We start from the raw sequence: 25,511 nt of genomic DNA, 5'->3' as shown, positions 1-25,511 counted from the left end.
CTTAAATATTTTAAAGACCTTAAATAATAAACACAAATAGATTTACATAATGATTCTAAAATATAAAACCAAAGTATTCACATTATGGCTTTCATTTGCTTTGTATTTTTGTAATTATTAGTATACCTTCTGGGTGTGACAGTACCATTTTACAGAACCAAAGGGAGCAGATTGCCATCATGGGCTGGCTGAACTTACTGTATTAGAGGTTTAGGACTGAGAGCTGATACTTATCTGTCACAAATTCAAGATTGAGACACAAGAATTCTGTGAGCCACAGGTGAATATTCTGAGTACCTGGTCAGTTATGTCTTCTGTGTCAATGGTGAACCGAAAATAGACACATGTCTTTCTGCTTGGTTAAGTTCCGGCCCCAGTGATTAAGCTTTTGTGAGTTTCAGCCTCATTCAGTTTTACCTTAACCTCTTTCAACTTTTTTTTACCTCCTGATTTGGGTAGATAAAATTCTGTAGTCTGCACCTAGATTTTACCTCCTCTCTTTGATATGTAGTTAGAAGAAATTGACTTCTGTATATCCTATTAAGTATTATCCCTCTTCATATTTTATTTCATTATTTTTCCAAGACAAATGGAGAGAAAATATTTGTAATACATGTATCTGACAAATGACTTATATCCAGAATATATTAAAATTCCTACAAATCAATAAGAACACAATTCAATTTATGAATGAACAAAAGATGTGAACAGACCCTTCCCAAAGAATACATCTGAATAGCCAATAAGCACATAAAAAGATGTTCAACATAACTAGGCATCAGTGTTAACCTCTCAAGTCAGGGACTGTGAAAGCTCTGAGATTTTATTCTCTTTGCAAGCTAACAGGTTAGCCAGTCACAGTTGAATGGATACTGGCAGAAAAACATGAGGCATCGGAGTCAGACCAATAAGTAATTTATTACTCTTAGCAATAGTAGCAGCCAGAGTAACATTTTGTCTCCATTCCCTGAGCCTCAACTCTCACAGGAATATGTGCTGAAGGACAGGTGTTTCTGGCACGTAGCGTGGGAGGCATTCCTGGAGAAGAACGAGGGAACAGGAAACCCTGATCTTATGTAGGTGCTCCTGGCAACCTGCTCATCCTCTCCTCCAGAGAGAAACATTAGCATGATCGTGGTACCCTGGATTGTAAGCAGATCTGCTTGGGGAGAAGAGGGAGACATCTCTGTCTTTACTGTACTGTACCAGTAATATAATGTATGTAAGGAATGTAAATAAATCTGCTCTAGAAGGAGTCACTATCTCTGGTTTTCCAAGGCCCTTTGCTCATACAAATATTCTTGCAAAATTTGTTCAAAGCAAATTGGCTGTTAATGCCTAGATGTTTAGAAATGTAAAATTTGAGAATTGTCTCACAAGAATCATTTTGGGTCACTCATTAAAGAGGTTGGAGTAGTACATCCAAATGTGCCTCTTTTTTGTTGGTAGGAGGAGCCAGATGCAATAATTAATCTTCACCTTAGAAGGTATATCTTGACATGCCCCACACTGCTGGACCCCTGGAAACTTCACTGAGGTGGAAGGCTCCTGAAAATGGATTTTCCACCCTCTGACACGAAAATGTCTTACTGATATATCTAGTATAGTCGCTACTTCCTGATCACCAGGCCCGTCTGCATAACATCATCAGTGTAATGGGCCAGCACAATATCTTGTGGAAGGGAAAGGTGATCAAGGCCCCTGGGGTACCACTTTATGACACAGAGATGGAGAGTTAATATATCCCTGAGGTAGGACAGAGAAAGTGTGTTGCTCGCCTTGCCAGCTGAAAGCAAACCGCTTCTGAGAGTCTTTACTAACAGGTATGGAGAGAAAGCATTTGCCAGAGCAGTAGTTGCCTACTAGTTACCAGGGTATGTGTTAATTAGCTCAAGCAATATGATCACATCTGGAACAGCAGTTATAATTGGAGTCATCATTGTCATCCTCCAAGATCCATCTGTCTTCTACATGGGCCAAATAGGCAAGTTGAATGGGGATGTGGTGGGAATCACCACCCCTGCATCTTTCCAGTGTGATGGCATTAATGTTTATAATCCCTCCAGAAATGTAGTATTGTTTTTGGTTTACTCTTTTCATAGGTAGAGGCAGTTCTGGTTACTTCCATTTGGTCTTTCCTACCTTAATATCCCTCACTCTGTGGGTCAGGCAATAAGCGCGTAGATTTTGTCAGTTACTGAGTAGGTCTACCCCAATTATGCCTTCTTGAACGAGATGGGTTTGGGCACACAGTGGGTCCACCATCAGACTCATCTGAACTAAATCTACATTGATCACCTGACCTCCAGAAGCTGCTGTGCTGATTGCTGGGCCACAGTGACATTTTTTTTTTTCGTGAGGAAGATCAGCCCTGAGCTAACATCCATGCTAATCCTCCTCTTTTTGCTGAGGAAGACCGGCTCTGAGCTAACATCTATTGCCAATCCTCCTCCTTTTTTTCCCCAAAGCCCCAGTAGATAGTTGTATGTCATAGTTGCACATCCTTCTGGTTGCTGTATGTGGGACGCGGCCTCAGCATGGCCGGAGAAGTGGTGCGTCGGTGCGGCCCGGGATCCGAACCCAGGCCGCCAGTAGCGGAGCACGTGCACTTAACCGCTAAGCCACGTGGCCGGCCCCCACAGTGACATTTTGAGTCCCCCAGAATTAGCGTCAGTCCAGAGCTAGTGTTGATTAATCTCTGAAAAGTCTAGTTACTTCCATTTCCCCAGTTCACAGTCACAGTAGGTCCCTTTGGAGAAGGCTGAGAAAAAGATAAAGTGTAAATTTTTGGCAGTTTAGTGTGTAGTTTCCTCAAGGAGAGTCATTTGCCTACCCTCGTCCAAGGTTCTGGGTCTGAACACACTGGGAATTAAATGAGGGGCTCTGACTGTTTTGGTGATTCAAGTCAGACTTCTACTTACTAGACCTAGAGCTCTTTCACTTATACAGATCAAGAAAGAATTTAGTAGGCTGCCTGTAGATTTCTTTTCTAGAGACATCGAGATCAACTGGCCAATGCCATAGGTCTTGGCCAGTTGGACTGTTTTGATTACTGCTTTGGTCCCACTGCCCATTACAGTAACCATGCCCACATTGTCTTTGGCAATTAAGTGTCACCTCTTGGCCCCTGCCATCCTGGGATCCCATAATCCACATTGCATTTAAACATCTAGGTTTGGTGGGAGCAGTTTCCACTGTGATTTCTGACCACAGAGAAGAGCAACCACAGAGCTCTTCAAGGACGTTGGGGCTCCCCTCTCAAATCAGTTTCTCACCATCATGGTAACAAGTATGTTCTCTGGTCCCTCCCAAGGTGGATGAGCAGGATTTATATGATAAATCCACTTTAACATTCCAATATCCCTAACCTTTGAATTCTTTCCTCTGCAGTACAGCACGGCAGTTCTGGCATTTGGCCACCTGTGGTCCATACGGAGCTCTTCCTAACCCCTCAAGCTAAAACAGTGAATCCAGAGTTTTGCTCAGTGAGCCCGTCTTAATTTCAGCCTGATCCAACTTTACATTCCTTCCACCTTTATCCCAAACTCTTAGATCCATTTCCACATATATTCCCCAGTTTTCTGTCTATGTAAATCGAAAAGATCACACGGTTCTTTTGGTATGTATCACACCTCCTTACGTATTGGACCCCAGATAGGAGGAAAATAGCTATAAAGGACTTCATTGGAATAATTGATGAATTTTGAATTTGAACCATGGATTAGCAAAGAGAATTCAATCTACGTTCAATTTTCTAAGTTTGACCTTTAGTCCTGCACTTATTTATATTCCTGTTCTTAGAAAATACATACAAATATGGGCAAAAATAGCCTACTAATCCTTTCAGAAATAACTAAAAGTGAATTTCATACTTACACTTCAATCATAGCATTACTGTTCCTGTAGCCCCTAAAAGAATTTTGAAAAACTGTGTTTCTCTTCTTACCTTTTTAAGTTGACATTTAAAATGTTTCATCATAAGTTTTACTGAGAAGAATTATCCAAAACTTGTAAATAAGATAAGAAGATGATTATGTGAAATTATAATGTCTTGCTAAGAGCATTTTCTAACAAGCTGGTTTTAGGATAATCTGACTCTTTCAGGGAATGTAAATTTGTCTTAGTTTTGTAGGGCCCAGTCATTTTACAATTCTGTAAAGTTAGAGGTTAGTTTGTAGAAAAATGGTAGGGTGTGTTGACTTCTCTTCTCTGTCTGCCTTGGCAGATAACCTTGAGGGTTATGATTTTGTTGCCCCATGATGCATTAACCAGTTTTGTATCCAATTCAGCAATCTTGTTTTAACATTCCTTCTTTCACTGACTACATACAGTCCCAGTTTCCCATATCCTTTTTAAAACAGCTTTATTTCATGCTGATTCCTTCTTTAATGGGTTAACTAAAACTTTGACTCATCTATTTGTATAATATTTAACTTCTATTTGTCTGATAATTATGTTTTTTAACATTTTGTGAGTTATGCTTTGAGAGTTCAAATAGTCATAGAACATATAATTATAGTATATTGTAAAAAATTTAAAATAAAACTGCTAAATCACTCTTTTGATCTATCTGGATGAATCCAAATACCATGGTGACTTAATACCTACCATCATTCATTTAAATAATACAGAGATGAGCTTTTCTTTAACAATCAGAAGCTTTAAATCACTGCTTTTTCTCCTTAAACTCATGCCCAGAATTCTCAAAAGTCATTTATTAATAATCCATCATACTTCTTGGCCTAAAGTGTATATATAAGTACATGTGTATATATGTGTGTGTATATATATATATAAATTATTGTTTAAAAAAATTTCCCCTGACACTGAGGCTTTAAATGTTAAAAAATTCTGGGTTAATTTATCATTATAATCATTATGAAGACACAGTTGATCCAAACAACGGTTATATATTAGATATTCTGATAATTGTTAAATATAAGAAAGTATTTTATTAGAAATGTAGCTCTTAATGAGATTAATGAAGTTTTATATAATTTTTATATATTCATGGATGAATAGTATTTATTACTATTTTAATTTTTATTGATGTAAGCACATAGATAAGTAGATGGAAATGGAAACAATACTACTATACTATTGTCATTTAATTCTTTGAAATCCTCTGAGTTATATGCCAAAAATGACATAGTAATTTATTTATCCAAATGATGTTTAGTGCTCTAATAGCTAGTAACTCCATTATGTTATCCTTCAATTTGGTTGACAGTGAAGGATTGGAAACCGCCTGACTTATGTAAGGATTTTTACTTAGTCGTTTCCTGTTGCTGATGGGAAGATTTTAAATGGATCCTGTGTTTTGCACCCAGAGGTTTGTCTACCCAGAGCAATATATCATAGTGAGATGAGGAATGGGAGAGTGACAGGCCTTTCTTTTATGGCGTGAGAAGGGAGACTGTGAAAGGGGAGATGGGGAGGAGAGCCTGTACCTGCAGTAGAAAGCTCAGACTACGTATGCAGGTGCAGGTCTGGAAACTGATCCTGTCAAATATCCATAACTACTCAGCTAGCTGGGAGGCGGCTTCTCTAGAGAATTTGGCTCATGACTTTGTGATGCTGCGAAGTAGGATTCCTTTAGCTGCCAGTGCAACCTTTCAATGGGTTTAAATGACTTCCCAGTACAGGTGCCCTAAACCCACCATATCAGCTGTATAATTAACCCAAACATATCTGCCAAGATAATTCCAAAGAGAAATTCACAAAATGAAGAAAATACAACCTAGAAATTTAAATCAGCATTGACAGACATTTTTTGAGGTTAAAGCACTTTAAGAAAGATGAAAAATATTCCCATATCATCAGAAGCTAAAGATAATATTTTGTTCTCACATATCAATGCAGAAAGTTGCACTGACTCGCTTGGAATTAAGATGCAGAAACATCATATCGTGTCCCTAATGATATGAAGAAAGGCAGTCAACCAAAGGAAGTTAGCAGAACACACCAATGTTTAAATAGTCTAATCAGAGACATCATCAATTACTGGATAATCAGTTCAAATAACACAAAAGGGGAAAAATATGCTTTCTCCTGCCTCTCCTTCTTCTTCTCCCAATAAGCTTTCAAGGAGTTTATACTTAAATTTCAGTAAGTGATCAATTTATAATCCCTTCTTCAAAAATGTAGAAGAAATAGAGTTTTATATGCTCTTGTCACAATTCATTTCCAAATAATTTCATTCTATAACCTCACTTGGAAATCAGGGCTAATTTAATTAATTGGAAAAAAGCAAATACATATAAAGAACATATAAAGCTCCCTAAACTCATCCTAAGGCATACTATGTTAACTTGTAGACTAGTCCTTGCTAATGAGGTAATGTATATATTCCAGTATTTCAGATTATAAGATTTATCTGCCCACTGATTTTATGAAGTTGATTTTTTTTTTTTTTTCTGTCTCAGCTTTTTTTTTTTTTTTTTTAAAGATTTTATTTATTTATTTTTTCCCCCCAAAGCCCAGTAGATAGTTGTATGTCATAGCTGCACATTCTTCTAGTTGCTGTATGTGGGACGCGGCCTCAGCATGACCAGAGAAGCGGTGTGTCGGTGCGCAGCCGGGATCCGAACCCGGGCCGCCAGCAGCAGAGCGCACGCACCCAACCACTAAGCCACGGGGCCGGCCCCTATGAAGGTGATTTTAATGCAAAAAGATTAAGAGGTTTCCCCAGCATGGAATAGGGTTCCCTGCCACTTACATAGAGCAGGCTCCATCTCTGAGGGATTAGTGGTCAATATACTCTCACTCATTTCCTTCTCCTATTGTGACTCCCTGGTCATCACATCAGCCCAGCTGAGAAAGAAAGGAGGCGATAATCCCCCGCTGTCTCTGTGATGGGAACTTGTGAGTGGCGAAGATGCAGGGGGCCTAGGGATGGCTTTGTGTGTCCTGTGGCAGAGTTGAGGAGAGCCATCATCATGGCTGGGAGTCCATAGCAAAATACCTCACTCATCCACACCTCTGACCTAGGGAGCAAGGGAGGGAGGCAAGTGTTTAACTTCTCAAGTGTGTAGAAGTGGTTTCAGAGGGAGAGGAGAACTTGTTCTCATAGTTCTTGTCTTTCACCACTTTCAGCTGGACTGTTAAGGCAAATGATCCTTTATACCCAACCTTTCATTCCCCCAACTAAGCAAATGGCTTGGCCTGGGAAGAGGGTGGAAGATAAAAAAAGGAAAACCATAACCAAACAATTCACCCCAAAATATTTTCCCAAATGCTTTGGAAATTCAAAGTCAATGTTTAAGAGAAGAGTTCAAGTGAGGAAAGGGAAGGTTTCTCTCTTTTTTTTTTTGTTTCATCTAGCACTCTGACTCAGACACCTCAGAAGAGGTGATATGAGAAGAGCAGAAGCAGTTGGCCAAGTATAGTTTCAGCTTGAAGAATACCTTCCCCTATTTAGTTAGATTCTTTTTTCATGCTTCTTCAGTTTACAACTTCATGTCCTCAACTCTCAATGATTGTAAGGGTTTCCTTAGTGGCTTTGAAAAAATATAGATGCCCAGGCTCCATCCTTGGAGAATCTAAGACAGTAGGAGTGGGATGGGTTCTGGGCCACTGTTGCAAGGGGGATTCTCTCTAGCACAGCTAAGACTGAATTCTACAGATATATTAAGTCCTTTTGGTACTTTCCCAGATATGACTTGGATGGCAAGTGGGGGTACCTGCTGTCTGGTCCTGGAAAGTTGGGTCCCTGGCCTGATATCATATCAGGTGTCCAATTTGTTTTGGGGATTTTTGTCAAACTTAGTAGTAAGAACACCTTTCTCCTTCTCTTCTGGAGTAGCTCCCAGTTATGCTGGCAATAGCAATTATTTCTCCTAAGGTCATAACTTAGGAAATACTTTGCTTTCTGTTTTTCATAAATAAGAAATATCTTGTATTTTTTTCTGATTATACAAGTACATGTTCATTATTAAAAATTCAGAGAACACAGAATATATAAAGAAGGAAAAAAATGTATGAAAAAGATAAAAATCATGTCATACTTCTACCTGGAGAAACTATAGTTCATATGTGTTGCGCAAGACATTGTGTCTGATGAAAAATCAGGATCATATGGTACACAGTACAACACTGGTTATTACTTGATTGCTTCACCTAATAAAATATCCGGGGTATGTTTAAGGTCAGCAAATGCATACATACACACGTGTGTGTGTGTGTGTGTGTGTTTGCTTTAGTGATGGCATAATATTCCACTATATGCATAACTATAATTTATTCAACCCACATCCTGTTGGACGTTTTGATTATTTCCAGTGATTAACATCCTTGCACAAATAGTTTTGCACAGCTTTCTGATTATTTTCCCAGGGTAAATTTATAGTTGTTAGGGAGGCTTGTGATATATATGGCTAAATTGACCTCAAGAAAATATACCAATTGGGACCTCTAGTAGCATTTTATAAGTGAACTCATTTCCCCAGAGATCACCTGATTTGAGTATTGATTGGTGAAATTGGTGATTCTGTTTATTCACTGATTATTTATATTTCTTGTTTGGAAATTGCCTATGCATGTCCTTTGCCATTTTTCAATTGGAGTATATATTCTTATTAATTTGTGATTAATAACATCTCTTAGTATGTTCTGGATATGAATTCAGTGTGATATATGTTGTAAGTATTTTTAGCAATTTATTGTTTAACTTTAGTTATGGGATTCCAATTTTATAACAAAATTTTCTATCTTTTCACCTATCTTCTGGATCATCTGTTTTTGTTGCTTGTTTTATCTTTTGGCAATCAGTTATTTTTCTTGTTTCCTACCATGCCTGATATTTTTTGATTAAATGCTAGACATTTGTATGAAATATTATATAGTCTGTGGGTGATTTTGTTTTTCCCAGAGATGATTTAACTTCCTTTAGACAGTAGTTAGACTAGGGGCAAAAAATTTGGTCCAGTCAGGGTTTAAGATGATTCAGGGGGGACTTGAGGCTTTCCGAGGGCTGGTCTTTCCACTCTGTTTGTGCATCTAGGACTTGGCACTTCAGGGTTTTATGCTAAAAACCTGAAATATTTACCAGGGTCCCTCGTCTCATCCTGAACTGTAATTTTACTTCCCCTAGCTCTGTTGGATTGTGTAAACTCTGTTCCATCATATAGCCACATAGTAACTATTTGTGCTTAATTTCTTGGCCTCTTTACCCAGAGTAGTTTATGATGTGGCGAATTCCTTGAGGACAAACGGAATACAGGGTACTGCAGAATGTTGGGTTCGCTTCTCTGTGGTTTCCTTTACTTTAGGATCTTGGTACCTCAAGTCCTGGCTGCCTTATTAGCCCTGTGTTCATTTTTGCCTTCCAACTGGAAAGATCTCTAGGCAGCTATTTTGTGCTCAGCCTCAATCTTTTGCACTGAAAATGAGCAATTTCCTGAGGGAAAGGGGGACAAAGGTGGCCCAGCTCACCCCATTGCATTGTCCTTCACTCTGGGCTCTTGGTGTTTTGTATTAGTTATCCATTGCTGTGTAACAAATTATCATAAACTTAGAGGCTTAAAACAACACACATTTATTATTTCACAGGTTCCTGGGGTCAGGAATCCAGACAAGGCCTAGCTGGGTCCCCTGCTTCCAGCTCTCTCGTGAGACTACATTCAAGGAGTCGGCTAGAGCTGGGGTCTCGTGTCAAGGTTAGACCAGGGAAGGCTCCCCCAAGCTTGCTCAGTGGTTGTTGGCAGGATTAAGTTCCTTTGGGCTGTTGGACTGAGGGCCTCACTTTCTAGCCAGCTTTTGGCCATAGGCTGTCCTCAGTTCCTCGCCACATGGGCTACTCCAACATGGCTGCTTGCTTCATCAAAAGCATACAAACTGAGAAGGCAAGAGAGAGAGTCTGCTAGCAAGATGGAAGTTACAATCTTACATAATGGAATCAAAGAGGGACAGCCCATCACCTTTGTGATATGTTGGTTAGAAGCAAGTCACAGGTCACACCTACACTCAGGATGAGGGGATTACACAAAGGCCTGAATACCACGGGAGAAGGACTGGAGACCATGTGAAAGTCCGATTATCACACCCTTCATGTCCTGCTTCCTTGGCCAATTTTTGATGATCATATTCGAAAGCTTTTCTTTTTTTCTAAATTTTATTCTGTTTTTATAGTTTCTCTTGGTGGAAAATTTGATCTAATACAAGCTACACCAACAGTGCTGCAAGGGGAAAAACAGTATGCATGTACTGTTTTTTTATTATGGTAAAAATATACATAACATAAAATTTACCATTTTAACTATTTTAAAGTGTACAATTCAGTGGCATTTAGTACATTCACAGTATTGTGCAACCATCACCACTATCCGATTCCAGAACATTTTCATCACCCCACACAGAAACCCCATACCCATTAATCAGTCACTACCATTCTCTTCTCCCCTAGGCCCTGGAAACCACAAATCTGCTTTCTGTCTTTATGAATTTCCCTGTTCTGAATATTACACATAAATTGAATCATACAATATGTGGCCCTTTGCATCTGGCTTCTTTCACTGAGCATAACTGAAAACAAGGCTAATCCACGTTGTAGCATGTGTCAGTATTTCTTTCCTATTTATGGCTGAATAATAATCAATTGTATGGATATGCTGCAATTACTTATAATTTACACAAATATATTCTACTATAGATCTCATTATGCTTCTTACTGTTTTGATTCAGCTCTTTTTTAAAGTTATTTTCCTTGAGGTATAATGTACATCCAATAAAATTTTCCAATATTAAGTGTACAATTGGATGAGCTTTGACAAACGTATGCATTTATGAAACTACCACCGTGATAATACAGAATATTTTTGCCTCTCAAAATGTTCCCTCATGTCCCCTTATAGTCAACCCCATCTGCCCACCAGAAGCCCTCCATAGCCACTGATGTGCTTTCTGTCCTGACAGTTTTGCTTTTCCTAGAATTTCATATAAATGAAATCATCGAGTACAACATCCAATGAATGGGGTTTTCCACGGATAGTATAGAAATTGGAGAGGAGAAATGATCAAAGAAATAATTTTTAAAAATTTCCCTGGGCTAAAAAGAGACTCGAATCTTCCAATTAAAATGTCCTATTCTATGCCATCCTTGGTGGCCTAGTGGTTAAGGTTTGGTGCTCTCACCACCGTGGCCTGGGTTTGTTTCTCAGTTAGGGAACCACACTACCCATCTGTTGGTTGTCATACTGTGGCGGCTGCGTGTTGCTGTGATGCGGAAAGCAATGCCACCCGTATTTCATATATCAGCAGGTCACCCAGGGTGGACAGGTTCCAGCAGAGCTTCCAGACTACACAGACTAGGAAGAGGGACCTGACCACTTCTGAAAAAATTGGCCATGAAAACTCTATGAATAGTGTCAGAGCATTTCCTGTATAGCTAGGGAAGATGAAAGGATGGAGCAAAAAAGACTGGGCAGGGTTCTGCTCTGCTGTACACAGGGACTAGAAGTCAGAATTGACTTGACAGCACTAACAACAAATTCTATGTCTAGCACAATAAATAATAAACAAAACATAACAAAGCAAAACATAAAAACGTCCCACACTTAGACACACCAAAGATAAAGGAAAGATCGAAAAGATCCAAGAGGAAAATCACAGGATTCTTATGTTGAAGAGAGTGTCAACTTAGAAAAAAGAGGCAACTGCAAACAAAAGGAGAGTGTTTATTTTGGGTCTTAGAATCACAATTCAGGGAACACAGTTTCTGGCAGCAGCCAGAAAAGTGTCCCCATGAGAAGTAAAAGTCAGGAATTTTTATTAGCAAAAAGGAGATCCCAGAATAATTACCTCAGTTGTTAGGGAAGATAAATTTATGTTATAGTTCATCAGCTTACTCAAGGACATCTTGTTGCTGCTAGAAAAAGTATATTTTTGCACAGTCCTTCGAAAGTCCTTTCTCAGAAAATAACTCTCTTTTGGCAAGTCAGCAAGGTCAGCACAGTTTCATATTTTTTTAACAAGATGGAATTCAGGGCACAAAATGGAGTCACTGTTGTCAACTTGTTTCACATTTTCCCCTTTTGCTCATGATTTTTCTGGAAGAAAACATCAAGAGAGCAACATTAGTTTCTTGAGGTCAGATAGCTTGATTACCTGCTCTGGTTCCACCCAGCCCTTTGGTGGCAGTCTTGTGAAAGAATCAACAGCAATTTCCTCTAAGCCTTCTGATCCATAAAATCCATCTCAATGAAGAGCATCTAATGTGGTCATCTGGGCAAACATAAGCTGATAAACAGTCACCCAAATACTTCAATCCAACAATCCTCCATGTCCAGCTTCCCAAAGGATCTGCGGGATGCTTTCTAGGGTAAGATGCCAAGCATAAACCCACTGTTGGAGTTCTCCACTTTGTGTAAAGGGGTCCACAAGAGGGAGTACAAAGATGCAAATTACAAATGGACACCATGTGCTTTCAGTATGTAGAAGAATAGACAACAGAGCTCTCCCAATAGGATGAGTAAGATTAAAGAATGAAAAGAATAACAAATTGTTGGTGAGAAAGAACACAAAAAATATACAGGCCTGGTCCAGATTCTTGGGAAAGCTGCCTGCTCAGCTTTCGTCTGCTTCGATTCCTAGAAATCTTACTTTCAGGTCATCAGTTGGTGTGCAGGTTCAGTCAGGGTTTGGTGCTTTTTTTAGATGTAACATGTGAATCTGAGTCTATTTTTTGGAGTTTAGCAACGCAAGGGTTGGTTAACAGTACCTGGTAAGGTCTCCTCCAGTGAGGTTGGAGGGAGTCTTTCTAAAGGTGTCTTTTCTAATAGATGAAAGCTCTGGGCTGCAGATTATGATGTCTGGTGTTTTTGTCTCCCGAGTGCACACTGTGGAAGGATTGTTCTGCTAAAGTGTGATTATTCTCTATGGATTTGATTATGCCTCTGCAAAATTGAAGTGTATCCTCTTTTATCAGCTGTGGATCAAAGGAAGCAGGGGCTAGGTGCTTTGGGAATCCCATTATAAGGAGAACAGATTCTCATTGAATTTATGCAAATACATATATTGTCATAAAAATAAGAATATTTAATAAGAGTTGCATAATTCTGGAAGGATCAGATAGGGAAAAAAAGATAAATGCGTCAACATTTGCTGCAAAGGTACAATTTACAACATTGCTGTAAGCTATAGATAGCTTAAAGGAGAGGAGCAAAAGAGGTCCTTTAAATGTGGAAAACAAAATGTTAAAGCAATCAGTTTCCCATAGGGATTTTAGAGATTCCCACCCAGTTCAGTGTTATGATCCTAAACCTGTGTTGTCAAAAACCTGTGTTCTAAAGTACTTGTCAAAGTCTTCTCTGTGAATGTCCTTGGAGGTGAAGCACTTTTATAGGCACAATTTTTGCCAAAGCATCAGAGTAAAACAATAACTGTCTACAAATGACAAAAGACTTAAAAATGCCCCTTATTCAAGATCTGATGAAAGTTTATTATAATACAACTGACAAGGGAATTTGGTTATTTTTGTGATGTACAACATTTTAAGATAATAATTGGAGTTATGATGGGTAACAATATATTAGGACATATCAGATTTACAGGAATTTTTTCATAATTTCTGAAACACATAACATATGCTATACAGATGCAATGTAAAGAAGGCTTGGTGTTACTTCTTGTTTGACAATGCTTCCCATGTAATTTAATGTATCAAATAAGCCTAATTAGTTTAATATCTTTCAGGTCAAAAAAACTTTATTTAGAATTTGATTTTGGGGAAATTTGTCAAAAATATCAAAAAGGTTTTAAAACATTTGATCAAAAAGGATCACAGATTTTTATGAAACAATACTTAGTTATCCATTTAACCAAAGTGACAAAAAGATTTTAAAGGCAAATACAGATGGTTGCATAGTTCTAAGTTAAATCCAGCTATTTTAATATATTTAATATTGAAAAAACTCAGCTTTTCTAAGTAATCAAAGACCTGATAAAGACAAAACACAGAATCTTTGTTTCCTAGGCAGATTACATTAAAGGTAAAAAAACTTTATTTATAATTTCTTAAGAGCAGAACAATAATCTGAGAAGACTTTGTCGTTTTACTAGAGAGAAAAACCAAATTCTAATTTTGCAGCAGTGTACTTTTGATATTAAAATTGGTTTTTAAATAAATTCATTGTAATCTTAGCCAGCTTGACCACTCATTAAAATTTCTTTTTAAAGATCCCTTTTTCACAAACCTTCTACAACTTTCTATGTCTATTTAGGTTTTGTCCTATCTTTTTCTTTCTTATTTTGGAACAATCATTTTGTTGTAGGACAAAATTACTTTCTTGTTTTCCTTTAACAAAAATGCATCTTCATTCTTCATTCCTTCTCTTACTGAAAACACATATCCTACTTTCCTTGTCTATTTTTCATATACAGTCGTTTTCTCAGTTTCAAAAACTTACAAAGTTTATCTAGAAAGGAAATGATGGAAGGCAGTTGTAGCCGAATAATTACACATTTACTCTTAGAGGATAGCATAATTGCCTATGCATTACATTAAATGAATATAACCTCCTTCTATATAACGTAGTTAAAACAAACCATATGCTTTTTGTAAATTGCAGTATGAAATTCATCCTGCCATTGCTCTGCCAAACCAGGGATGATAGAACAGACAGAGGCAAAAAGATCCCCATGTTATTGCTGAAGAGGTGGCTCTAAGTTGAGTAGGCAGAATAAAGATTGGAAAGATGGAACAACAACTTCTGAACTGATGGCAGAGCTATAAATATCTGGGAAGCCATCACAAGAATTCTCAGCCTTGCAGGTAGTTATAAGAAATGGGGGAAGTTTTTTTAAACAAAAACTGCTGCCTGGCTGTAAACCTGAAAAGAAAAGGCAATAAAATACAAGCCTATCAGAGAGTGATTACAGCCTGGCCTTGAGGAGTTATCATTGTGTGTGTACAGTTCTTATAGTGGCCTCTCCATCTGGCTGCATAGACCCTTCTGTTGCTCAGTTTACTGTGGCATAAGAGCAGTGGCTTTCAAAGCATTTTGGACCATTCCACAGCAAGATTTATAGTGTATATTATGGTCTAGCATATTCCTACATATATAAAACTGCATAAGTAACTGAAATAAAAATTTAATAAACTGATACATATTTTTTATTTTTAGTATATGCCAAACATGCATTCCATTTTGCATTTTATAAAATTATTTTCTTTTATTTGTATGTAATAAGTTTATCTATGAAGTATAGATAAAATTGAAGATATATATTATCCATTTATCTATATTGATAAGTATAGATACCACATACATTTTCTATTTAAATAAATGTTAATTATAATTTATCAATAGTCTGTGACCATAGTTTGAAAACTGAGACGTTACAGTAAGTCCTTCCATAGGAGGAGGAGGCTCTCATGAGAGCTCCATTGCTTCTCTTCTTTCAAAGGGGCACCTGCTGTTTGCCTGCATTCTCAGCATCACACACACAGTTTGAATAGAGTTAATTTACGTTTATTACTCTAAGTGTTCTAACATTTTCTCTTGGTTCATTTTGTGTTCTCAGCTCTTCTTTGAACTTTTTGAACTATTTGTAATCTTTGCTTTCCAATGAAAACTAGGAAGCAGGCAATTTTGAATTACCGTATATTAGCATCCTGTAGTAGATTAGCAAACCTATAAACACATTTTATCATTTCTAAAAGCATATTCATCTTTACAGTAAACTTTTCAATGTGGCACAAAACATGTCAAAGATTTTTTTTCATTTATTTGCCTGCTGTAAAAATCCTTTTTAGAGCTGTTTTTGAATCATTTTGTCTTTCAGAAGCTTCTGCATACCAATCAAAGAATGCATTCTGTTGTCCCTGAGAGGTTTGGAATCTCTCTTTTAAGGGTGCCCCTTAAGGTGGACTTATCTGAAACAGTTTTCTCAGAATAGCCATTACAATTCCAAATTATTCAAAAGTTCACCCATTCCACTTGTTTAGTTTTAGATCTATTTTCTAATCATGCTTGCAAATAAATTAATTTAGGTATTTCAAATGAGCCCCCTTGGAGCCAAGCAAGTTTTAAATCATCCTTGGTATACTAGTGCCATTTATCTAAAAATATACATCCAGAGAGCCCATAATTTTTAAGCACAATTCCAGCAGGAGCCCCAAATGGGGGGTTGAATTCCTGTAGCAGTCCTAGACCACGTACTTCCCACTACAAGTATGTACTCACCCAAAAATGAAGTAAATTCTCTTAAACTGGTTCCAAAAGACACCCAGAATAAAAGCCAGAACCTCAGCCAAGGTGGGAGGTTTGGAACCAAGAGGACTCACCACCGGGGCGCCGGGCTATTGGGGAGACGATAGAGCACAAGAGACTCACACAGATACACTGCTTAACACCAACAGTGGCACCGGAAATAGGCAGAAAGTTACTTTGAATCTCATGTCTCTGACACCAAATATGTCAACTTAGAAAAAAGAGGCGACTGCAAACAAAAGGAGAGTGTTTATCTGAGGTCTTAGAATTGCAATTCAGGGAACACGAGTTCCAGCAGCAGCCAGAAAAGTATCCCCCTCAGGAGCAAAAGTCAGGTGTTTTTATTAGCAAAAAAGAGAGCCCAGAACAACCACCTCAGTTGTTTGTTAGGGAGGGTAAACTTATTGTAACCACGGGCCCTTGAGCACCACTTCAAATGACCCCATCTTATCACCAGAAGGTTTTTCAGGGGCAACCGAAAAATTTGCAAGTCATGTAGCTAGAGCATGCACAGAGGATGTTACCGAAACAAGTGGGTTCACCTCCTGGCAAGTTAAATAACACTATACACCAGTGGAAGTTATCTCGCAAAGTAAAGTGTATTTGCAGCAAATAGGAGACCATGAGGAATCATTTCCAAAGTCATGGCATCCCCAAACAAAGGGAAGCAAGGACCTTTATTTTGGTTGGGGAATGAATATTCAAACAGGAGAGGCGGGTATATGGTTGTGCAGGCTCAGTAGGAAAACATGTTTCCATATACACTGCAGCTTATGGTGATAAGGCCTAAGCTCCTCCTGGAGAGATCTTAGCCTTAAAAATAAGGCAAACATCATGGGCGTAGCTCTTGTGGTGAGGCTTGGTCTGGTTCAGGCTGGTTGGTGGTTGCATCTCCTTAACATAACAAAAGGGGAAGAAAACAATTTGGAAAAACAGTTAAATGCTTCAAAGCCCACCCCTGAGTTCCTCGGGGCACCTAGTCGGTGACAGGAGAAAATCTTGACCTGAAGTGATCCCAAAACCAAAGATTCTCCCCACATGGAACCAAAGGACCGGGACACGACTGGAACTTGAAAGTTGGACTCTTACCAGGAGCGAGGGGTTCATTGTCTAAGAAGATCCGGGGTTAAAGCCCCTTCCACATCTCACCGTAAATGTTTAAAGCCCTCCAACTGAAACGTACCCCGGAGCATGTCTGTGTAGCAGCCTATCCACCCTAACCTCTTAAATTTTGCCCCAAACCCTGAATCGGGGAGACAGATCTGAGAACTTATGCCTCCTGTCTCCTTGCAGGTCCATCTTGCAATAAAGCCTTTTTTTTTTTTTCTCAAAAGCTGATGCTGTAATAATTGGCTCTATATGTGCATCGGGCAAGAGAAACCCCAATTTTGTGCAATAACATTATGTTACAATTCGTTAGCTTACTTAAGGATGTCTTGTTGCTACCAGAAAAAGTATATTTTTGCACAGTCCTTCAGAAAGTCCTTTCTTAGGAAACAACTCCCTTTTGACAAGTCAGCAAGGTCAGCACAGATTCATATGTTTTTAACAAGGGAGTTCATGGTACAAAATGGAGGCACTGTTGTCTACTCATTTCATAGGAGAATAAGATGGGCATTAAGCAATACTAGATGTTGGACTCAAATAGATCAATGCCTTTAATGTGCTGAGAGTAAGTGATTTAGAACTTGGAATGCCCTGCAAGCCAAGTTATCAATCAAGTGTGAAGAGCCAATAACTATACTATTAAATATGCCAAGATGCAGAACTTTTATTTCTCATGCACTATTCACTACTTCTTAGGAAGTTACTCATGTTCCAGCCAAAAGAGACAGTAAACAAAGAAAAGGATCCAGAAAACAATGCCTCCTGCTGAGGGGAGCAGTAAGAGTCCCAGAGTGACAGAATGCAGCAGGCCTAGAGAACAATCAGGCCAGCTTGCAGCAGGAAGATGGACAACGCCGGGGGAGCTCTCCTGGAGGAAAAGAGGATTCATAGACCTTATAGTGCCATTGAGATGCTGGATGGACTTAAGTATATGATAAAGGGACAGAATGCTAGAAAGAGGAAGGGCAATTAGACATTTCAGAAAACAAAAGCTGTAAAGGAAAGAAACATCAGCACAACATAAACTAGCTCTGCAGTGAATGATATTTACATAGGCATAATAATGTAAGTATGTTACTGATATTTAAAATTTCAAGAATCCACCTACTCACAAAGAACAGAAAAATTTATTGCTACAGAGTAGCTTATAAAGATTGTAAAAGTACAAGTGCATATGACAAAAGTTAGGAAGGGGAGTGAGTGGAGTGGGGAGGAGAGGTGAAGGAAAGGGTAGGAAGGCTATTATCCTCGTGTTACAATCTGAAGGGTTGAAAGATAATATCTAGAGTTGATGCAACAAGAAATGGAAATTTGACTATATTATTTGAAGTTAAAAATGGTAGCTAGTAGGAAGATAAATAGGTGATATAACTATATTGAGAGGAGGTGGAGAATGCAGGTAAGGGGATCTCTGTAGTTGTTAAGTAAAAAGTGATAATAAAAGCATATTATCTAGAAATACACTGGTAAACACCAGAAGAATTAGAAATGTGTGATGAAAAATGCTTTCCCTGGGGATCTGGACTGGAGGAAGAGGACTAGGAAAAAAAACTTTTGCTTTTAGTTATAGGTCCTCTATATTACTTGATTCTTAAAACTATATATATATATTATTTTGATAAAATATGAAAACACAAATATGTCAAAACTGATGAAATTAAGAAGATGGTACTGATTTGAGAACTAAAATCCAGATTTATAAAGAACTTGGTGGATTGTAAAAAGTAGTTAGATTTTGTCCTGGGTGATGGTAAGATCTTGAAGAATTTTTATCAAAGGAAGGGCTTATGTAATTTACATATTAGAAAAAGATTTTGAGGGATTGACTGATGTGGTTTAAGACCAGAGAGAGGTAACAGTAAGGATGTTATTGCCCTAGATCCAGTAAGAGGTGATGAGGGCCTAAGCCAGAGCAGTGGGAATAGGAGCTAAGGAAGAGGGTTGGCTTGGGCTATGGGAGTGTGGCGGACCATCCCCAGAGGTAACGAATAAAGGAAGGCAAGCTTATTTAGGGAGGAGGAAGATAAAGAGTTTAGTCATGTTGCATTTGAAGTCCTGAAGCACTTCAAGTGGAGACCTCTGGAACACCATTGGGCCACTTGGAAATATGGGTGTAGAGCTCTGGAGAGATGTTTGGGGCAAAAACACAAATCCACCTCATGTCTGTTGAAGCCATGACTGTGAGTTAAATCACCCAGAAAAAGACTACAGAAGGAGGAGCCATGGGCCAGGAGAGCAACCTCCTAAAATCAAAGTTAATGTGGTGGGCAGGGGAGCATCCTGAGAACATGGTGCCCTCAGAAGACACCTCGCCCGCCCTGATTCAGGCATACCTCTCCTCACCACTTTCAAGATTAAGGTTTGCTCTTTATTTCAGAACTGTTGGCTCAGACACTGTTTGAAACTCACTTTATTTTCACGTTCTCTGTCACAATTGTCTTGTTAAGTGGCACGAAATTACAATTATTTAGTGAGAAACAGAATATGCAGGCTGTGGAAAATAACAACCAGAAAAACAAATGAATTTTTCATCCTTCATTTAGTTGTTGTGTCGTGTGGAATTCTAGCTGGATAAGAGTCGTTGGCTCTCAGTCAGTACATTTGCTGGTGCTTGTTCTCCATGCAGTGCTTGCCCGTGTTGTCTTGGTTGTCTATCTCAATACAGGCAAGGTATCTCCTTCCTTCTTACATGATAACTTCAAAAGCAACTAGACATTTGGAAAAAGTAACAGCAGTCTAGTCATAAAATCCACCTGGTAAGTTTATTGATACCTTTATTGAACAATTTATTGATACATTTAAACATGAAAACAAGTAGAATTGAAGTGTTCATCCACACTACAACATGTGAAGAGTGATAGTATCTCCATGGAAAGCAATTGCCGCTTCACTTTCTTGTCCCACCGAGATTGGAAGACCTGGGAACATAAAAACCAAAGCAAACTTTGAGTTGACAGATGGGTCATAAATATCAAGTGTGTTCTTTCAGTGGAGGCATGAAGTCTCCTGAAAGGCAATCTATATCACAAACGCGTGGGCGCATGGCTTCCGTGTGTCAAATATGTTACAAGATGGCTCTACTCCTCTTAACCCAGACTCAGCGTCCAGCCTGATTACTGCAGACTAACAGTTTGATGAATGATGTTTCCTTCATTATTTCATAGCACTTGATTCATGTGTTTTTATATGTTTTCATCTTAAATGGGCCCACAGAGATAGTGGTTTAAATCATTTTATTGAGCTGAGGTTGAACGATATGTCATTCAAATCAAAACACACACACACATACACACGAACATAAACTGATAAACAGTAACATGAACATCAAAATCCATCCATAGCTAGCACAGCCATCAACAAAGAACCCTAGCAGAAGTTCATTTGGCATTAAATAAGCTAAATTTTCCTAGACAGGAACAACCATTTTCCAAATCGATACATATTGAAAAAAAAAACATTCTGACTTTGCGGTTTTGAGTGGCAAAACTAAATGAGAAGGCCCATCTAAGAGACAATGGAGGTACAATCTTGCTATAGAATTTTGGCCTTTTTCAGTGCTGATTCAGGAGTCTCTCTTGGGCTGACTGGGTTGCCAATAAATTTTTAAGACTGTAGAATATGTAGCATGAGGATGCTTTTAAGACTGAATTTTAAACACTGTAATTTCACAATTATAAGGGGACATTGGTCTGTGTCATGGTCTGGGATAATCAGTCACAACTTTGTTTAGACAGCAGAACAACTAGAAACCAAAGAACTCATTTTAGAAGTCCACAAATATCGAGTTTATTTCCTCATGAAACCAGGAACCATTTCAGACATGTGAAACAATGTGTTTGGAAAAAAAGATGCAATCAGATTCAGCAAGATCACTGGATTCTGAATTTTCTGTTAATATCGGTTTGCTATCGATTCATTAGATTTGATCACCTGGCTTTTGTTACCAGGTAAGTAGCGGCAGCTTCCACATGCATGAACACTATTAATGGGAGAACAACCTTAAAGTTAAGAAAATATTTCAGTTCATCTATTTCTTTCCAGGTAATTGGGAAAAGACTATTGTTAAAATATGAGCACTTGTACACATTAGCCCATCTCACTGGGAAACTATTCTGTAGGAGTACCTTTTTGGGAGTCACTGTTTTAGCCAACACAGAAAGCAATGCAAGGCATCAGAAGTGTGTAACTCACATTTGCCCTTCTTTACTGAAGTAAACATTTGCTTAACTCACTTCAAAAAAATTAGTGAGTCCTCAATTTGTCATGTTGACTCAAAAGCCAGCAAATTCTTTTGACCGTGTTAAATGGTTGAATTATTAGAACAGTACGCGACCTTACTCTAAAAACTCAAAACCTTTTGAACTATTGCTGCAACTTAAAGTAAATAAGTAAAAATTGCCATCGTTCTCCCCAAGCCTATTTGCAGTATCTAAAATTCAGGTAAGAAAAGAGATTGCAAATGTCAGCATATACAGAGTAATGCAGTGGATTTCAGGTGAAATCCCAAAGAGAGCTGTCAATGTGAGAGCAGAAGGAGAAGAAGATGAGAACAGGACTAACAGGGCAGGAGAGAGCAAAAATAAACAGGAGACCCCAAGTTTTAGAAAGAGATAATGGGAAATTAGAAAAATACGTATTTTCACATAGAGATGACCCTTTTTGTCTCCTCTCCAAATCTGGCAGGGCAAGGAAAGGTAGGTGCGTGATTTTGGATCTAAAAATTTTAGGAGTCACTGGATTGGAAATCAAATTTACAGAAAGTGCAGACTGAGAGAAGCTTGCAAAATCCATGGTAAGAGAGAGATGCAAATTAAAGATAAACTGTGTGCCCTGTCCTCCCCACCCCTCACCCCTGTGAAGCAGCGATACCCAGGCTTTCTCCTTGGTCTGTCAGGGTTGGCTTTGCAGTGCAAGGTGAGTGGCTCCAGCAAACTCAGCTTGGTCAGCCAAGATCTGTACCCATATCTGTCCATTCAGGGGGAAACCTTTAGCTCTCTTCAGGAGTGCAGTTTGGCATGGGAATAGGTCCAGTGTTCTTGTTCCTGATGGGAGAAAGATCTCTAAGTCTGGGTTGGCTCTCATTGGCTAACCTTTCCTGAAGGCTTAGCCATCCCTTTGGTCAACCCCTCTGAGTGCACTTGAACTCTGGAGCTGGACAGAAGTACTCAGACCAGCTGGGGGTTGGGAACACCCTCGTTTATTTTTTTCTTCCTCTCTTCCTTCAACGTAGCTATTTTGAGTGCCTGATATGTACCAGACCACTGTTCTTGGTACTGAAGATGGTGATGGGAGCTTTCAAGGAACTTACATTCAAGAGGAGGGAAATGGAAAATTAAGATAATTCATTTTTCAGATTTTTATAATTTCTGTGAAGGAAATAAGATGATGTGGTAGAGAATTACTTGTAGGGAAGTGGGTCAAGAAAGACCTTTCTGATGAAGTGACAAGAGTGAAAGTGGCCCCACTGTTATATAAGCCCCATGAGAGTGGGAACCTTCTTTGCCTCGAGACTTAGCCTGCTACAGTTTCATGGATGCTGGCAAAAGACACAAGATGCTAGGTCAGAGACAAAGGACTTTATTTCTCATGGCACAGAAAATATTCATGTCAGTTCCCCTTACCCCCAAATCTGACAGGGGTGATATGTGCATTTTGCATACACAGTGGGTTCGCATCACAGATGAGGAACTCGGAGGTTAGGGAACCCCAATCTTTTTAATGGGCTCCAAGCAAACTGGCCCATCTGTTACCTCAGAAAGACATTATCTCTGTTATATTGGACAGTAAACAAACCTGTCCCATGCTCCAGAATGGACCCTAGTTTCTATCTTCCAAGGCTCTTTGCTATACAGACGTCCTCGAAAAGATGGTCTGGAAATGAAAGCTGTCGGTGTATCTGCTTGTAAGACATGTGGAAATGGGAGAGACCTGTGGAGAGCTTCTCCCAACAACATGATTCTGAGTAGTGGCGTTCATCAGTGGAACTAAACTTCCTGGCTCCCCCAAGGTTGGATGGACTCTGTGACTACTTCCACCAATGAGTTGTGAGCAACCATTGCTGATATGGAACATTCCAGAGCTCTCTTTTCACTCTGGCACAGTTACTGTCATGTTTGAAATGGTGGTTGTTCAATAGGCCTGAGTCTTGTGTCACTACTATGAGTAGAACCCTCACCTAACCCGTGATTAACACACGTTAACAAGTATGTGTTAAACCTCTATTGTTTAAGCCGGGGATTGGCAACCTACAGCCCACAGGTCAAGTCTGGCCTGGAGTCTGTTTTTGTGTGGCCCATGAGCTAAGCATGGTTTTTTACATTTTTCAAGTGTTGTTAAAAAACAAAACATAGAAGAACAAGGGACAGAGTCCTATGTGGCCTGCAAAGCCTAAAAATATTTACTATTTGGCAGTTAACAGAAATGTTCCCCAATTCACAGTTTCCCTAGCCAATCTGCCTGATATAGAGAAAAACCAAGAAACCCAAGGTTATCAGGGAACCAAAGTACAAAAAGTGTCTGAAAAGGAAGTCAATATCAAAGGCCACCAAATTAATCAAATGAGGTAAGTTTCTGAGAAAAAGCCATTGGATTTGAAAACATGGAATTTACTGGGCACTTTCTAAGTCCAGTTTCATTTGGAGAGTCAGGGACAAAGGCCAACTCGTGCAGATGAGGAAGTTGAGTCACAAAATGAATACAACCATTTGAAGAAGAGTTGCTGTGGATGAGATCAGAGAAACGAGGAGATAGCTAGAATAGGCTGTGGGATCAAAGGGAGTCTCTTTTAAGATGGGAGATACTAGAGCCTATGAATATACTCATGGGATCAGTGAAGTGGAGAAAGAGCACTGATACAGAAGGGCAGCAAAGAGAGGAGATAACTGAAGGAGTGAACTCTTGGAAGAGCAGAGTGGAAGTGATCGAACTACAGTGGAAAGACTCGCCACTGTTAGATGGAAGGGCCTTTCTCCCATTGCAGCAGGAAAAAAATATGTCTGCAAATGCAGGAAGACCTGTGCATTCGATTGCAGGAAGATGAAAAAGTTCTTGTCTGATGACTTCTGTTTTCCAGTAAAATATAAGGCAAGTAAGGGAGGGAAAGGGCTGTCGAGAAGAGGTCATGGAAGGTTTGAGGGGAGAAGAGAAAATTGAAATGCCTGAGAGTGAGGCGAGTGAGCTTATGATGAGGGGAACTGTAGAGTCATTGGGGAAGGTTGAGCGTCCCTTTGAGATTAATGATCATGAGTTTAAACTCAGTATGACAGTCTGGCTTTGTGACATCTCTAGCAACTTTCAGTGTTTAGATGCCAAGTGGAGAGAGTGAATCTTTGGGTTCAAGCAGTTTTGGAGTGTAGCCATTTGAGTGTGATGGGAAACAGAGTGGCTGAGCTACTGTGGGAGTTTTTTTTTTTTTTTAAAGATTTTATTTATTCATTTTTTCCCCCCAAAGCCCCAGCAGATAGTTGTATGTCATAGGTTCACATCCTTCTAGTTGCTGTACGTGGGACTCGGCCTCGCGCTGGACGGAGAAGTGGTGCCTCGGGGCGCGCCCGGGATCCAAACCCGGGCCGCCAGCATCAGAGCGCGCGCACTTAACCGCTAAGCCACGGAGCCAGCCCATACTGTGGGAGTTTTTAAGCGCTGCCTTGAGGAATCCCTCCAAAGACACTCTAAGCTTGACCACCATATACTTGACTTTAGCACAGCAGTTAAGAGTGTGTATTCTGGAGCCAGAATACCAGGTTGAAATCCAAGCTCTGCCACTTGTAGAACTCAACCAAGTTATTTAACCTCATTTAGAACAAGGCTAATAGTTGGACTGACCTCTTATGGTGGTGGTGAGAATTAAATGAGCTTTATTCTAGTAAAGTCTTTAGAACAGTGCCTGATACATGGAAAGTGTTCCCAAATGGTCTTGTCATCTAGATGTATGCCAGAAGTTTCAGGTAACCTAAGAGCCAGACTAATATTTAATTTGCCAAGAACTGCCTAGGAGCATGTGCCACGCTGCTTTAATTTCTCCCAGCCTTTCTTCCTCTGGGGAATAAGAATAGTGCAAACGTGTTGAGAAATGTAGGTGTTCCCCTAGGCTCATCTCTGTTTATAAATTCTTAAACCATTTGCAGAATCTGTTGCAGGATGAAAATGTTCACAGTGAGTGCTGTAAGTTAGAAAATGAGTATTTGCTAGCATTTT

General features: G+C 39.2%; 1 protein-coding gene across 4 annotated transcripts in view; it reads left to right on the top strand.

The window, feature by feature from the left end:
* Positions 1-25,511, top strand: part of B3GLCT (beta 3-glucosyltransferase) — a 215,293-nt gene that overhangs the window by 132,734 nt on the left and 57,048 nt on the right. The gene's annotated exons all lie outside the window — the stretch shown is intronic.

This window comes from Ceratotherium simum, chromosome 10 (genome assembly GCF_057802395.1).
Source record: "Ceratotherium simum simum isolate JZ-2026a chromosome 10, ASM5780239v1, whole genome shotgun sequence".
In the NCBI taxonomy this organism is placed as follows: domain Eukaryota; kingdom Metazoa; phylum Chordata; class Mammalia; order Perissodactyla; family Rhinocerotidae; genus Ceratotherium; species Ceratotherium simum.
The sequence above is the reverse complement of the archived record's forward strand: the minus strand, read 5'-3'. Positions and strand labels throughout refer to the sequence as shown.